The sequence below is a fragment of the Callorhinus ursinus genome, unplaced genomic scaffold (assembly GCF_003265705.2).
Source record: "Callorhinus ursinus isolate GAN/ISIS: 27379988/994484 unplaced genomic scaffold, GSC_fseal_2.0 scaffold18, whole genome shotgun sequence".
NCBI classification, from domain to species: domain Eukaryota; kingdom Metazoa; phylum Chordata; class Mammalia; order Carnivora; family Otariidae; genus Callorhinus; species Callorhinus ursinus.
The window spans coordinates 36,722,179-36,736,702 of record NW_027397080.1 but is presented as its reverse complement, the minus strand read 5'-3'; the positions used below and the strand labels follow the sequence as shown (position 1 = coordinate 36,736,702).

At 57.0% G+C, this 14,524-nt stretch overlaps 1 protein-coding gene across 1 annotated transcript in view; it reads left to right on the top strand.

Moving 5' to 3' along the window:
* Positions 1-1,891: 1,891 nt before the first annotated feature.
* The window catches only part of TTLL10 (tubulin tyrosine ligase like 10), a 55,886-nt gene continuing 43,253 nt past the window's right edge, over positions 1,892-14,524 (top strand). The window contains exon 1 of the mRNA XM_073903569.1: positions 1,892-1,915. The gene's annotated coding sequence lies outside the window, so the exon portion shown is untranslated. The remainder of the gene's footprint in view (positions 1,916-14,524) is intronic.

The following is a 14,524-nucleotide window of genomic DNA, read 5'->3' as shown; positions in this document are numbered from 1 at the left end:
TGAATCACAAGGGTTCACCATCAGACTGTCCAACACGGGGCACCAGTGTGCGGGCGGATGTGGACGAGAGTACAGGAGAGGCAGGCAGGTGTGGACATGGCAGCCTGGCTGGGATGTGGCCAGCTGGGAGGGGGCATCCCCACGGAGCTGTTGGGGGAAGCTGCAAGCATCCCAGCATGGGAGCAGGCAACACACAGAGGGCAGCACACGGGGCTAGGAGCATTTCTGGGAGCTCAGGGGCTAATCGATGCATCTTGAAACCTGATGCAGGCTGGACAAATGGAAGAAGGGCCAGCCAGCTCCGGGCACAAGTGGCTAACTACGCCCACGCCCAAAGCAACCATGTGGTCTGCAGGGAGTGGCGCTGTGGTGGGCGCCTGACCTGCTCCCCTCACCCAAGGTGAGAAGGACTAGGGTCTTCTCGTCCAAGGAGCCCCGGCTACCTGCAGCCCGAGCCCATGCCCCAACAGGTGGCCCTTCAACTGTCGGAGGTCCTGGCCTGTGGCCCTGCCTGAGCTTGCTGAGTCCCCTATTCCTTACGCCTTGGCATCCACCGTGTGAGAGGGTGGGTCCTGAGGGGAGCCCCTGCCCTCCATGCATGCTCCTGAGGTTTATTCCCAGCATAGGCCTGGAATAGTATCCTCCCTGCTTGGACGGAGGGCCTGCAGTGGCCCTGATTCCCCCGAGGTGGGTCATTGCAAAGAGAGCCTTCCGCTGTCCCTGAGTGGGCCTGGGGTGCTCAGGAATCACACAATGCTTTATGAAGAGGTTGGGGAGCCTGGGTGGGGAGGGTGATGGGAGCCAACACCTCCTGACCCACCTGCCCAGGACCCTCTGCTTGGCCCTGCCTCCAGATGCTGGACAAAAGCCCCTCCCAAGCTCAGTCCCTCCTACAGACAGGGTTCCCTATGGTGATTCTCGGGGAGCTGAGCCCGTGACCCACTCGGCAGAACAGAGCTGGGCCACCTGGACGCTTGTCCTCTGCAGTGGATGGTGATGCCCTTCCCGTGGCCGCCTGGCGCCCTCCCATGCGGGTCTATAGGCCTCTCCTGGGACACCAACAGGTCAGTGATGCCTGTCCCAGAGCTGGAGAAAGGCGAGGTCTTTTCAAGGAAAACTTTGGTTTCAGGCTATGAGTTTCCTGGCTCACTATATAATGGTTACTCGGCGTGGGGCCAGCCAGGCTGTCCCCTCTCCCATCGTCCATAGACCCCCAAGAGTTCTGTGTGGCCTCTGTCTCGTCCAGCCACAGGATTACAGGTCCAAGCCTTGGATGAGTACAGACCTAACCGCCAGGAGCATGGAAGGCAGGGTCTGCGGGTCGCAGAGGTTTCTGAAATACGAGGCTGTTAAGAGAAATTGAAGTCGTGGGCGTAGGGTTATGGGGCAAGGGAGGTGGGGGGCTGGCGGGTGGGGGAGTGGTCACCAAGCCGGCTTTGTACCCAGAGAAGTGTCAGGAAGGGTTTCTGCCCACACCCTGGGAGTCAGTCCCCCACCTGAGATGCCCGCCGTCCACTCCATTCCGGTAGGGGCAGTAAGACCTGGCCTGTAGCCCAGCTTGATGGCCAGCGAGGTCCCTAAGCCCCCATGACTGCTTTCTTTTTCTCTTCTTTTTTCTGTTCTTTTCTCTCTTTTTCCCCAAAGCAGGTTTCCTTGTGATTATTGAGGTATTTATTTTTAAGTGAAAGCCGCCTGGCATTCCTATGTAGACAGACACTATATACAACCCTGGTTTTCTCTCAGAGCAGAAGTTAAAAATTATTCAACGCAAAATTCCTGGGCTGTGTTGCAGAGGCCGCTTGTACCAGGCAAAGGTTTCCACCGCATTCCGCCCAGCCAGGCCACGATAAGGCAGCCCCGGGGAGCCTCGCCTGCTGACGCCGTACAGCCACGCTGCTGTCCTCCCAGGGACCAGGTAGGACTGAGGCTTCCGAGAAAGCACCCGGGAGAAGTTTGTCTCGTGGGGTCTATGGTGACCTCACCACTTCTGATCGGGGCTGGCCTGAAAGACCCCACCAGCTCTGTAGTTTTTCTTTCTGAGCTGTGGTCCAGCCCATGGTCTCTGGGATGTCCTGGTGTGGCCAGCGGCACTGAGGCACTGGGGACCATGGGGAGGTCCCCAGTCCATGAACCTGTGGGAGAGAGTGGGGGCCTTTGGAAGGGGCTGCTTCAGCTGAAGGGGTCTTACAGAAAGCTGGCGGTGTTTCTGCTATTTGTTGGGGGATGGGAAGGGATTGTGCCCAAGACACACGTTTGGGAGTGTTGGAAAATACCTGGAAAAGCTGGAGGGGGCCGGTGGGCCTGTGCCAGCCAGGCAGGCAGCCTGAGATCCCACAGCACAGCGACCTGTTGGAAATTCAGCAGGATTTCCAACTGGCTGCACGAAAAGGCCACACAGTGACCCATGGGCTCCCTGGCAGAATGGGGGTCTCGGACCTCTGTGATAGGTGTGGGTTTTTGAGCGTCCTCTGGGGAAGGATGATTGTAAGTCCCTCAATTGTTCACTTATGGCCCAGCCATCTCTGAAGATGACCGCCAGAACCCTGAGGGCCAAGGAGGGAGGGAGGGAGACTGAGACCCTTCACATTCCCTAAACATGGCAATAGCCGGAGAGCACTCGCAAGGAAACCAAATTCATTCCATTTCACAAGACACATGTATACCGTGCCCTACCCTAAAGCTATGGAGTTCGTGACTGGCTGGAGTAGGGCCAGCTTCCTCCATCAAAGCTGAAATTGAACCCGGCCGGGATTTGGAGCCCAGGGTGTCGTGGTAATGTGGGCACACAAAAAAACAAGACATGGCCTGAAACACAGGACAGCTCCACAGCGGGGCTAGGCCTTGAGTGGTCACGTGGCAAAATGGTCAGAATGTGGTGGAGACCACGCCTGCCCAGGAAGGTGGACTCAGGGTCAGGGCGCAGACTATGTGTGACCTCATCATGGGAAATGGATGTTGTCCCTGCTGTCTATCAGAAGAGGAGGTGGAGAGTGTGACAGTTAGGGTAGGATAGCAGATAAGTTCACAGCCAAGTTTTAGCTAGCTTTAATTACAGGTCATTCAAACATTACTGAAGCGATTCCCAGGCTTCACCAGGGAGGGGAGGGTATACCAACTGAATTTTTATTTTATTTTTGATCAAAGTTATATTTGTATGTAGTATGAGTTAGACATTCCTATAAGGCTTGGACAAACACAGCTCCCAGCCACCCCCTACGCCATCCCAGAAGACAATCTCTTCCATATTCCAGACAATTCTTGTGCTATTTACCTGCATCTGTGTAACAACGTGATTAAACAACAGCTTCTTGGTGTTTCAGTTTTAGGTATTAATACTACTGAATTAATTCTATGGAAGACAGCATTTGCTTCTTCCACCTCTCCCCATTCCCACACACACTTGCATCCCCTATATTTTCAACAGAGCTATGTTATAACTTTAGTTAGCTCTGTATTCAGGGGTTAGATTTGTATTCATGCCAGGCCAATGGCATGCCATAGTTATTGTTGCAACCCACACAACGTGTTGTTTTCCCTGGAGTTAATAATCGCCTTTCTTTTTTCGTGCTTGCTGAGTTTTCTCTGAACTCATTACTAATTCATCCTCAGATTCTTGCCAGTGGCTTAAATTCAAACACATGGGGGTATTTCTGAGGGGGTACCTCTAGGAGCCAATGCCCTGTTCCAGTACTGGTCAGTCCTCCTGTGTTTGTGGCAAGGGCTGGAATTTCAAACTCTCCCTTGTCTTCATCCTGAAGATTCCCTTTGCTTCTCCCCTGAGTTGGATTTTCCTGGATCTCATGTCTTCCTCTTTCTTAATTAGTCCTTGTTCTGGTGGAGTGTGTCCTTCAGTAGCTTTCTGAAAAAGGATACATGGCAGACACATGACTTTAAAATACCTTTAATCCAGGGGCACCTGGGTGGCTCAGTCGGTTAAGCGTCTGCCTTCGGCTCACGTCGTGATCCCAGGGTCCTGGGATCGAGCCCCGCATCGGGCTCCCTGCTCGGCGGGAAGCCTGCTTCTCCCTCTCCCGCTCCCCCTGCTTGTGTTCCCTCTCTCGCTGTCTCTCTCTCTGTGTGTGTCAAATAAATAAATTTTAAAAAAACATACCTTTCATCCACTGCCACTTACATGATAGTCTGGTTGTGTACAGAACTCCATTTCTCCTCCAAACTGTGAGTACATTATCCCAGTGTCTCCCAGTTTCTGATGCTGCTGTGGGTAAATGTGGTGCTGGTTTAACTCCTGATCTGTGGTATGAAAACCACTTTTTTTTTCCTTGCTGGAAGTGTTTAGGGGCTTCTTTTTGTCCTCAGTGTTCTGACAGTTCAGGAAAATGACCCTTGTATGGGTTCATTTCCAGGCCCTTTCGCTAAGTGCCCATGACTCTTTTGGTCTGGGAATTCCTGTCCTTCGGTTCTAAGAAATTTTCTTGAATTATTAATTTTAAATTCTTTCTTCCCTCTGTTTTCTCTGTTCCCTCTTTCTGTGGTAAATACTGGGATCCTGGACCTCAGACTGGCCTCTAATGACCTTTCCTAAGTCCTTTTCCTGATCTTCTGGCTTTACTTTCAAGGAAATGCTTTAATTCTGTGTTCCAACTCCCTTACTGAGCTTTTCACTTATTCTGTAATATTAATTTCCAAGAATTCATTTTGGTTCTCTGAATATTTGTTTCTACAGCACTCGGATCTTTTACTGTGGTCACAATATTTTCTCTTATCTCTTTGAGGATATTAATGATTTTTTTAAGCTTTCCTCTCATACAGACTCTGGAGAAACACAGTAAATATATTTTTCCCCATATTTCCTTATAGTCACACTTACTGTATCAAATTTAAATCAGAGTTGAATCAGAGTTAAGAACTCATAAATTGTCAAGAAAAACACAAGAAACCCTGTGGAAGGATGGGTATGGGCTATGGCCCGGTGAGCCAATGAGCAAATCCATGAGCAATCGGACTTGAGAAAAGTTCAGATTCACTATTTGTCAGGGAGGCAAAATTCAGACACAGGTCCATTTTCTGGAAGCAGAGCCTAGGGCAGGGGACCCTGTGTAAGAGGGGTAACTGGGGGAGGGGTACCTCAGGGAGCAGGGAAGCAAGACTGGGTAAGGAAGGAGCTTCTGGCCTTGGGGAGCAGGCCAAGCTACCCTGCTGAGTATCTGTTATCATTTTGAGGGTAAGCACCCCCAGGTGCCCTGGGCAGTGGGGGCTGTGCACCTGCTGGAAGGGGGCCTGGGTAGGCCCCTGGGCTCATCAGAGGTGAGGGGGACACACTTGCAAAACTGAAGAGTCAAGGCAGCAATAGCTATAGAGGTGGACACGAGGAAAGCAAGCTCTCGTGTTGTGGGGGAACGCAGGCTCGCTGGCCTTCGGGGCAGGTGGTCTGTTCACATCAGTAGTTCAGGAGCATCTGTAAGGTGCCTGCAAGGAGGCATCCTGAGGCATCCCAAAACCTATGATGGGAGGCAGAGAGAGCACTCCACAAGGGCTGGCTGGGCATGTTGAGTGTGTGTAGTCTGTCCATGGTGCGCTGGTGGGTGCCCTGGTCTGTCTGCAGTGTCCCTGGTGGTGAGCCTGGGTCTCCTGTCTTTGGTTCCTGGTATGCCCTTCCCAAAGGGGGTGACCGTGAGCGTGATGCCATCCGCTGTACTGCTTAGCAAGGCCGTGAGAGAGAAAGACTGGGAACAGGCAACACATGGTGTCCTGCCCCCGAGCCCAGGGCCTCGGTAGACCCCAGTGTCAGGCTGGCCACACCTGGCAGCGAACTTCTGCATTTGATTCAGTCTCTGCTCCCAAGCAGCGGTGGGAAGGCAGCCAGGGGACAACTGGCCTTGCACTTGAATGTCTCACTCCCTGCCCTGCTTGAGTAGCCCTGGGTGGGCTTTAGCTGTTCCTGCGGAAACCTGCCTCTTGGGTCCCCCCAGGGACAGAACAATGGGCTTTCCCTCTAACTGTCAGGTCTGTGCCAGGGTCAGCAGCAGAAAACTGGGGGACACTCACAATGTCTGTATATCCATGAAATGGCTCAAAAGGCTAGGCCGGGGATTCCTGCGTCTGTTTGGACAAGCGCAGTTTTTTGGAGTTTGACCCAGTGGGTCATTGGTCTGGGGAAAGGGAAGTGTCCTGGAATGTAGATTCTGTGGTTTCCCCCGAAAAAGAACAGCTTCATTAATTTGCACATCTTTGTTGTGAGTTCCCTTACTTGGTGCCTATGAAAAGCTAGTGGTTGGGAAGACACTGATGTTTTCTCTCTCTCCTAAGAAACAGACGCCTAATGTAATAGCACAATTGAACATCAGCTCACTGGGAAATCCCAAGACCAGGCTTGCCCTCTCCCTGCACAGACCCTTCTGAGGTCTTCTCCTGCTCTCTCCCTACCTCCCCATCCCACTCTGAAAACCAGAACAGATCAGTCACTTCCCCTCATAAACCCATTCCTCACATCCTGTTAACACCGATAACAGCATCTGAGATGGGCTCTGCCTGCCTCCCAGGATGTCACTGTGTGGCACCCCAGCAGGTGAGGCAGCCTTGGGGGAGGGAAGGTCCCTACACAAGCAGGCCTGCAACACTGGGGCCCTGGAGCTGTCATCGCACCCCGGGCATCTCTGAGAACTTCTCATGGTCTTGGGGGCGGGTGGTGTCTGCAGGGCTTCCTGGGTCCCCCACAAGATGGGTGCCAACTCTTTCCAGCATCCTGCAAACAGGTGCCCAGAATGTGGTCACACAGAACACCCTGGAGAAGGTATCGGTGTCAGAGGCCCACATTTGTGCTGGCCCCCAAGAAACAGCATTCAGGGGCAGAGTATGGGATTTGGTGGCAGGGTGAAGCCCCACAGAGACTGGCCCCACGAGAAGGACTTGGGGATGACAGGTTCTGTTGAGGAGGGGTCAAATGACCCCCAGGCCCGGAGAAGAGGACACAGGGAGGCTGGGGGGCCTGGTCCGTGGCTGACGCTGACACTGGCTCAAACCCAAGCCTCACTAATGTCCCCTCTGGGGGTGTGTGTGTGTGTGTGTGTGTGTGTGTTTTAACCAGGTTCCCTCCAGGCCAGAAGGGAGTGCTGTGGAGGGGGTGAGTGGGCTGCCTGACCATAATCACACTCCCCTCCAGCAGCTCCCTCAGGGGGCTGCTCCAACCTGAGCCCAGACCAACATACCTGTGGTTCAGAGGGTTTTAATGTCCAATGTGCTGAATGCCTGGGAGAGCCCTACCCCGTGACCCCACCTTCCAAGGCAGGTGTGTTGCCTATAGCCTCTGACCATCCCCCGGGGCCCTGTGGAAAACCAGGCCCCAAGGCCACTGTCCACTGCTACAGCTGCCCTGCTGATGGGCCCAGGCTGCGCAGGGGCTTTTGGGTCACGGGTACCCTTACACCCCCTCCACACCTTCCTGGGCAGGGACTGGAGGGTCTTCCACCTCCATCCCCAGGGAACGGGATGGTCCCAGGCCATGGTGAGCTAGTAAATGTTTAACAGATGGCCCGCGGTGGGGGGGGGGGCACCTGGTTGTGGCATTTGTCCCCTTTCACGGTGTAAACACCCACCACAGATCTCAAGCTGCCAGGGTCCAGCCAGTGAACACTGAGCTGGGAAGAGATGTGAATAATCTACCAGTGGGAGTGTTTCCTGAATGCATCGTATGTCCTCCGCATGTGGTCCTGTGTGGGACGTGTCCCCAGGTCAGAAAGGAGGGCCTCAGGGTTATTGTAGTCTGTGGCCACGGGGTAATGGTGCGTGCCCAAGCCTGGGCTGAGGGGCCTGCCATGCCCCCCTTCTAAGCTCAGGGGTGCCTGTAGAGGGGACTCGGGGAATGTGTCCAGATCCGTAGCTTTGTGTCCACACACACCCTCTGAGGCCAAGAGAGTCATTTATTCCCAGGCCCTCTGTGCCCTCGGGAGGTGGGGGGTGGGCGGCTGGTGAGAAACACATGGGCCAGGAATGGTGGGGGTGGAGGAGGCAGCCCTGGAGGGCTCTGGGCTGAGCAGACGCTTGTAGGACACAAGCGTTTGGGGGGCGGTGAGTGGAGAACTGTGGGGCCCCCCTTGCCCTGGGGAAGGTGCCATGGGTCCACAGCAGGTGGGCAGGCTGGGCTGGCAGGTGGTGGGCAGCTGCGGCCACCCTGTGGCAGAATGGGTGGGGTCAGAGGTGTCTGCCCTGGAAAGGCCGCAGGGGAGAAGGGCTGCTGACGGCCTGTGGGGTGTCAGAAGAAATGCCCGAGCCCCAGACAGTCTCTGGTGTGTGGCTGATGCTTGGAGGGCTTTCACCCTGAGAGGTAGCTCTGATCACTCCCAGACAGCAAAGGGGGCACAGAGCCTGGGGTGGGGGGGTCTCAGCTTTTGGGGTACAGGCCTGGACAGCAGCTCCCAAGGGGAGGGTGTGGGGCACAGTGCTGAGGCTGCTTGCTTCCTTGCTTGCCAGTGGAATCCAAATACAGAACTTTAAACTTCTCCGATGTGAGCAGACACCTGCCTTCTGCTGCAGGCTGGAAGGGGGTGGGGGCGGGCTCTGGTCCCCTCGGTGAGGTGTCTCTGCCCAGGCAAGGCCTTGTGAGACAGGAGGGCGGATCCTTTTTCTGGTGGGACTCGGGCAATCTCACCTTCATTTGTCTGGGTTAATTCAAGAGCAGGTGCAGATCTCTTGCAAACAAAGGTGCCACCCAGGCGGGCTTAACCCTTTCCCCGCGGGTCTGCTCTGGAATCTGGGGGCGGGGTAGCAGACCTGTGGGGATAAGAGAGGGCCAGAGGCTGCCTGCCAGGGGGGTCCGTTTGCCCTGGGTACTTGGCCACAGGCACCTTTGTGGGGATAGCGGACCTCACTCCTGCTGACCAGCTGGGTCCAGTCGAGAGGAGGAGAGGACCGAGGCAGCCCCAGCCCACTCCATCCGCAAGCGCGCTCGCACCGGGGCCTCTGGAGTCCGCGCACCTGTCCGCGACCCCTCGGCCCCGCCTCTTCTTTGGTTTCCCAGCTAACAATGCGGGCAGGGCGCTTTGTGGTGGCTTCACCCTGGGGACCGTGCTTGTCCTGGGAGGGTGGGAGGGTGCCGATGGGTGGGAAGCTTAGCTTTGCATAAGGAAACCCGAGCCCCACCAGGTGCGGGAGACAAAGGCGTGAGGCCCACCCGGCCTGGGCCGGCTCCGAGGGGCGGATCCTCCACGCGGGGACTCTGCGCGCCCCCTCCTCGGGTCTGTGCGCAGGAGGGGGGAGGGGAAGGGAAGGGATCCAGCCGCGTCCCCACCCCCGGCGGAGCCCGCAGAGCCGAGCGGGGGGACGTGAGTGTGGGGTCTAAGAGGCTCAGGGTTGCCCCAGCTGCCTGCCCCACCTCTGGGTGGCCCCCTCCCCAGCCGCACAGGCCGGTCTGTGGACTGAAGGGGAGCCTGGAACAGGGCAGGCAAGCTTACTTGTCACAGCACATCTATCTGTCACTATCACCAAATCAGTCCTTGGAGTTGGTTTCCCAGAAAAAGGACCGGTGCCTTCCATGAGCTCTCCCTCGGCCTCCTTGCTTCCCTTCTGCACCCTATATTGGGTCGGGGTTGGGGGGGTGCATTACAGGACCACAGCCCTATGTTGGGTAGGAGGGGACACCCATCCATCACAGGACCTGGGGCCTGTGGTCCTCTGCTCCCCAGCCCCCTGCAGTGTCTGTTGCTGTGGGTCCTTCTGGGGCCTTGGGTGCACGGGTCGCCCTGAGCCTGAGTGCAGGAGCATCCCCCTGGGGGCTTTGGGGACCTACAGAGGGAGGGGCTCCTTGGAGAGAGGACTGCACCAACCCCCACCTGGCCCACTTCAGGGGTGTGGCACAGCCTCTGGGCCTATGTTCAAATCCCTGTGACCTTGGGGGAAGGGTTCAGGGTATTTTGTCACAGGAGCTAACAGAGGCTTTTTTCCCAGAAGCATTAGTGGGAAGGAGGGCTGGGGTCTCCCTGGCCTCTCAGGCACAGCCCACCCCCAGAGGGTCAGGAGCCTGGACCACCTGCACTCCCCTGCTTTCCTGGGGCCCCTCCGACTCCTTCCTCCTCTGGGCCCTACATGCTTGTACATGCACACACATGCTGGTCACACTTGTGTTCGGTAACACGTACACACAGTCACACACTCCCAATCCCACATTACCTGCACAAACGTGCACACACGCACGCACACACAGGAGTGTGCACCTGGAGCTGGTGGCCAGCATTAGAGAGCATTCTCTGGCCCCATCCTGGGTGATCCACCCCTCCTCCCATTCAATTCATTTCCAGACACATCTGCCCCTGTGGCCTTCCTGTCTCCCGCTTGTCGTCTAGGGGGCACTGGGAGGGGGCGAAGCAGACTGTATCAGACCCACAGAGAAAAAGCTGTAGACTACAGGCTTTGCTTTCTTGGGCCCCATCAGGACTGGAGCGGTCTTGACCTGCCGCCAACCTCACTGGCTGGCCAGGCCAGACTGATCTCACCCACACAGGCTGCACCGGGCTGGATGCCAGGAGCGCCTTCCTGCTTTCCACCTTCTCCAGGAACAGGGTGCGGCCCTTCCTCTCCCTGACCCCGGGGTCTGACCGCTTCCCTGAGCTTCCATCACACTCTGGACATTCAGCAACCTCGTACTCTGGGCCGGCAGTGGGGGTGATTCGCGAGACACAGGGAGGGGAGCGAGCCCCACGCCCTGAGCAGTTGGCGGAGCAGGAAGCTGCTCCAAGCACGGAGCCCAGGCCACAGGGAGCACGCAGGAGGGCCCCCGTCAGAACTGAGTCAGCTCCCTCCCCACCAGGGGGGATGGCCCTGACTTTGCTGGTCTGTGCAATGCAATGCATTTTCCAGAAAGCTGAGTTTAGACGTGTGCAATTTCAAGGAGCGTCCTTCACCCCAGATTGTGTGCTCTCTGCTGACTGGTGCTAGAGCCTTGTTTGCTTGGTAAAATGACAGGTGCTGGTTGGCAGCATTTTTTAATGCCCTTTGTGTCAAACAAACACATGCTAGTCCCCAACATCCGGACAGTGGGGCCAGGCCTGTGTCTTTTGAGGGGAGGGGCAGAACGTGGTGGCCCCTGGACACTCGGAGGATGGAGGGACCTCCCGCCCAGGTGTCGCGAGCGAAGGCGCGCACACAAGTTGTGTCTTTCCAAATGCCAGCTTTATTCAATCGTAAAGCAAAGTTAATCACAACCGTAGAGCAGGTTCGGGATTGCAAACTCAATGACATTTCACCACGTGATTCAGCTTGGCTTCTTACACAGCACACAGAGCAGGACAGAAGGCGAGCCACCCGACAAACAAGATGACAGAGGGGGCAGGAAGTTAACAAACCTAACGCCAAGTCAGTCTGTGGGCGAGCAGTGGAGATAAGGCTTCGGCTGGGTTCGGCTCAGCTCTCCGGTCCACTCTGGCCCTGCAGAGCCCCCTCCAGGAAGCATCTCATGACTGCCCCGTGGGAGGGCCCTGAGGGCGGCGCCCATCAGCTCCTGGGTGAGGGAGTTCCTGAAGCCAAGGGGGCCATGCCCCTCCCAGCCGCCCCAGACCCCCTGCCCAAGGCTCAGGGTCCGAGCTGGTCTCCTCTGGGCGTCCCTGAGGACAAGAACACAGACAGAAGCGCAGAGGCTCCCCCAGTGGGAACCACCTCTCCTCTGCTCCTCCGAGGGGTCAGAGCACAACTGCACCCCAAATGCCTTCCCCGTTACCAGCAACATCCCAAGGAGGGGGAGAGGCCCAGGGACACTGAGTGTGTACGTGTATGTCCCCCCCAGGCGCGTGCATGCCTGGGTCACACGCCTGTCTACCTGCCTACACATGCCTACCTGCATTTCTACCCACATGTTGCACACCCATGTGCGAGCCTCTCCTCATGAGGCCCCTACCCATATCCTATCTCCCAGCCCTGACCATCTGGTCAGGTCCTGCTCCCTGAGTCCGGCCACGGGACCCAGGGATGTTCACTCACACGTGTGTACATATGCCTGCCACACAAACCCCTGGGGCCTGACCAGAGCCTGGAGCCCGGACGTAGGAAGAGGCTGATCCCGCAGAGCGGTCTGGGGGCAGCATCCGTGGATGGGAGCCAGGCCCTTGGAGAGCAGGACAGGTGACCTGAAACCCAAAGGGATGGAGGGGACCTCTTCCATGGATGTTTGATAAGGGGGGTGCAGGACACGTTTAGGGGCAATGTGCTTGGTTGGGAGGGGTGCAAGCTCCTTCCTTCTGCCAGGTTTCCCTCCTCATGGGGTGCTAGACTATCCTGAGATGGAGGACCCCCATCAGACCCCAAGGAGGGAAGACCCCCTATGTGACAGTGAGAAGGAAAGTGGGGCAGCAGAGTGACATGGAGTAGAAGATGCCCTCTCCACGGCTCCATCCTTGAAACAAGACCTGGGGTGCCCCTGGTGTGATCCCAGCGCCTCTAATATCCAGGCAGAGCTGGGGGGACATGTGAGTGAGGCTCTGGGAGTCTCTAGGGCGAGATCTGAGGGGAGAAGTCCCTTGGCGGGGTGCAGCCATGTGGGGGAGCTGTTGGGACAGGAGGCAGTGTCCTGGGGTGATGCCCTGGGGTGGGCAAGTAAACTCTAGGGTCTCACCTCTTGGACAAGGGGCAGGGATCCTCCTGGGCCATGGATGGGCCCAGACCTGCTGGTTCACCGGGGCAGGGACCCCACTTAACAAGATAGGTGTGCTGCCCAGAGATCCCAGCCCGGAGGCACACCCCCAAGAGTGATGTGTGTCCCCATGGGGAGCAGCGGGGCTGGGGCTTGGGGAGCTGTCCAGGATGTGAACCAGGAGTGCCTGTGGGGCAGGGGTCCCTGTGCATCAGGTCGAGAACCGCCTTCATGGGGTAGGTCTGATCCTCGGCCTAAGATGCTCAGGGAGCCGCCCAGGGCCTGCTGAGGGCAGCAAAGCAGCCAGGGTGATGAGCATGGGGAACCCTCTGACACGTGCCCCCATCTCTCAGGCAGCAGCCTTAGGGCTTAAGCCAGAGTGAGGGTGAGAGAGACCCCTCTGAGCATTCCAGGCATCCGGACCATCTCCTGGGTCCCCTAGTGCTTCTACTTCACCCCGAGCTCCCAGGTTGGCTGGACATGGTTGCCATGGGTGCCTTTGGCCTCCTCATGTGGCCGAGGCAGGTTCAAGGCGTGGAAAATCCCCAGACAGACGTTTTCCTTGAAAGCCCTGAGGCCAGATGGTATTCATTAGCTGAAAATCGAATGCTGTCCTTGAAGCCCGTTCCGTGTCATGTTGTGCTTGGCCCAGCCAATGGTGGACAACTCGCACGGTGACAGTTTCCATCATTCTGCCTCGTGTTATGAATTAGAACCTATATGGCTTTATTGCCCCACTAGGGCACAATGTTCTCCTAAAGTTAGCCACTGTACTCATCCACGGCGTCCATGTTCCCTGAGGGCCTCTGCCCTGCTGACTACTTGAGAGCTGCTCATAATTGAATTTTGTACACATCGTCTCCAGCTTTCACGGTAATCACTACTTGGGGCAGCATTTTACTATGGCCACAGTAAGACACATCTGCACTTTGCTTGGCTAGTTCCAGAAGCCTAAGTGGCTACGTGGCCATACTCTGTCCCCAGCACAGGCCATGGGGCATCCTGCCTCACCCAGCTTTGCAGCCCAGTCACCGCTGACAGGTTAGTTTAGCATCAGCCCTCACCCCCACAGACAGAAGCCCTGGGGGACGGTCTGCCTAGTCTCCTTACACCTGGCCCCAGGAACAGCCCCTGACAGGCCAGGATACCCATCAGTCAAGGCCAGTAGACAATCAAATGGGATGGAGGGTCTTCAGGAGGCTCCCACATCCTTGGGACCCTGGCCTAGCCCCCACCCAATTCTGGGGGTGCTATGGTTACTGGCAGAAATGGGTGGGGCCATGGAGGCCCACACACCCTGGTGTGATGCAGGGGTCCCCAAGGCACTATATAGGGTCATGTCCCAAGCCTCAGTTAGACCAGAGGCCCATAGCATGGGGGAGGAGAGGTGGTCCTACCTATGGTACAGGTGTGGGCACCAGAAAGGGGTCTGTGTTGCCCCCCAGACTGCATCTAGACCCAGGATGGGGGCAGGGTCCACTTCCAGTGAGGACTTCAGGGGCCGCCCAGGCCACCTGCCCCATCCGGCTAGGCGGGACATTGGCCAATCACTGTCATCAACGCAGCCCCAAGCTTCTCCCTCAGACTGCCCCCACTCCCTCTCCTCAAAGGCCCCCAGGTGTCCTGGACTCCGGGTGAGCTGAGTGTTGGCACATGCCCCCGCCCAGGGGCCCACCCATCGACGTCTTCTACCCACTTCCTACTCCCTCCAACCCCATCCACACAGCCCTGCTTCTCAAACAGCGCTCACTGCACCCATTCCTGCCCCTACTCCCCTGGGCCAACGGTCTACCCTAGCGGGCCTTCCGACACCCTCCCTCTGCTTGCTGTACCCACAGAGGTCTCTCTGCTGGGCCCTTGGACCCCAGCCTCCGTGAACAGTCCCCAGGTCTGGCCTCCAGGGCTGCAGCCTGCAAGGCCCCCACCCCTCCCAGCTCACTGCCCCTCAGG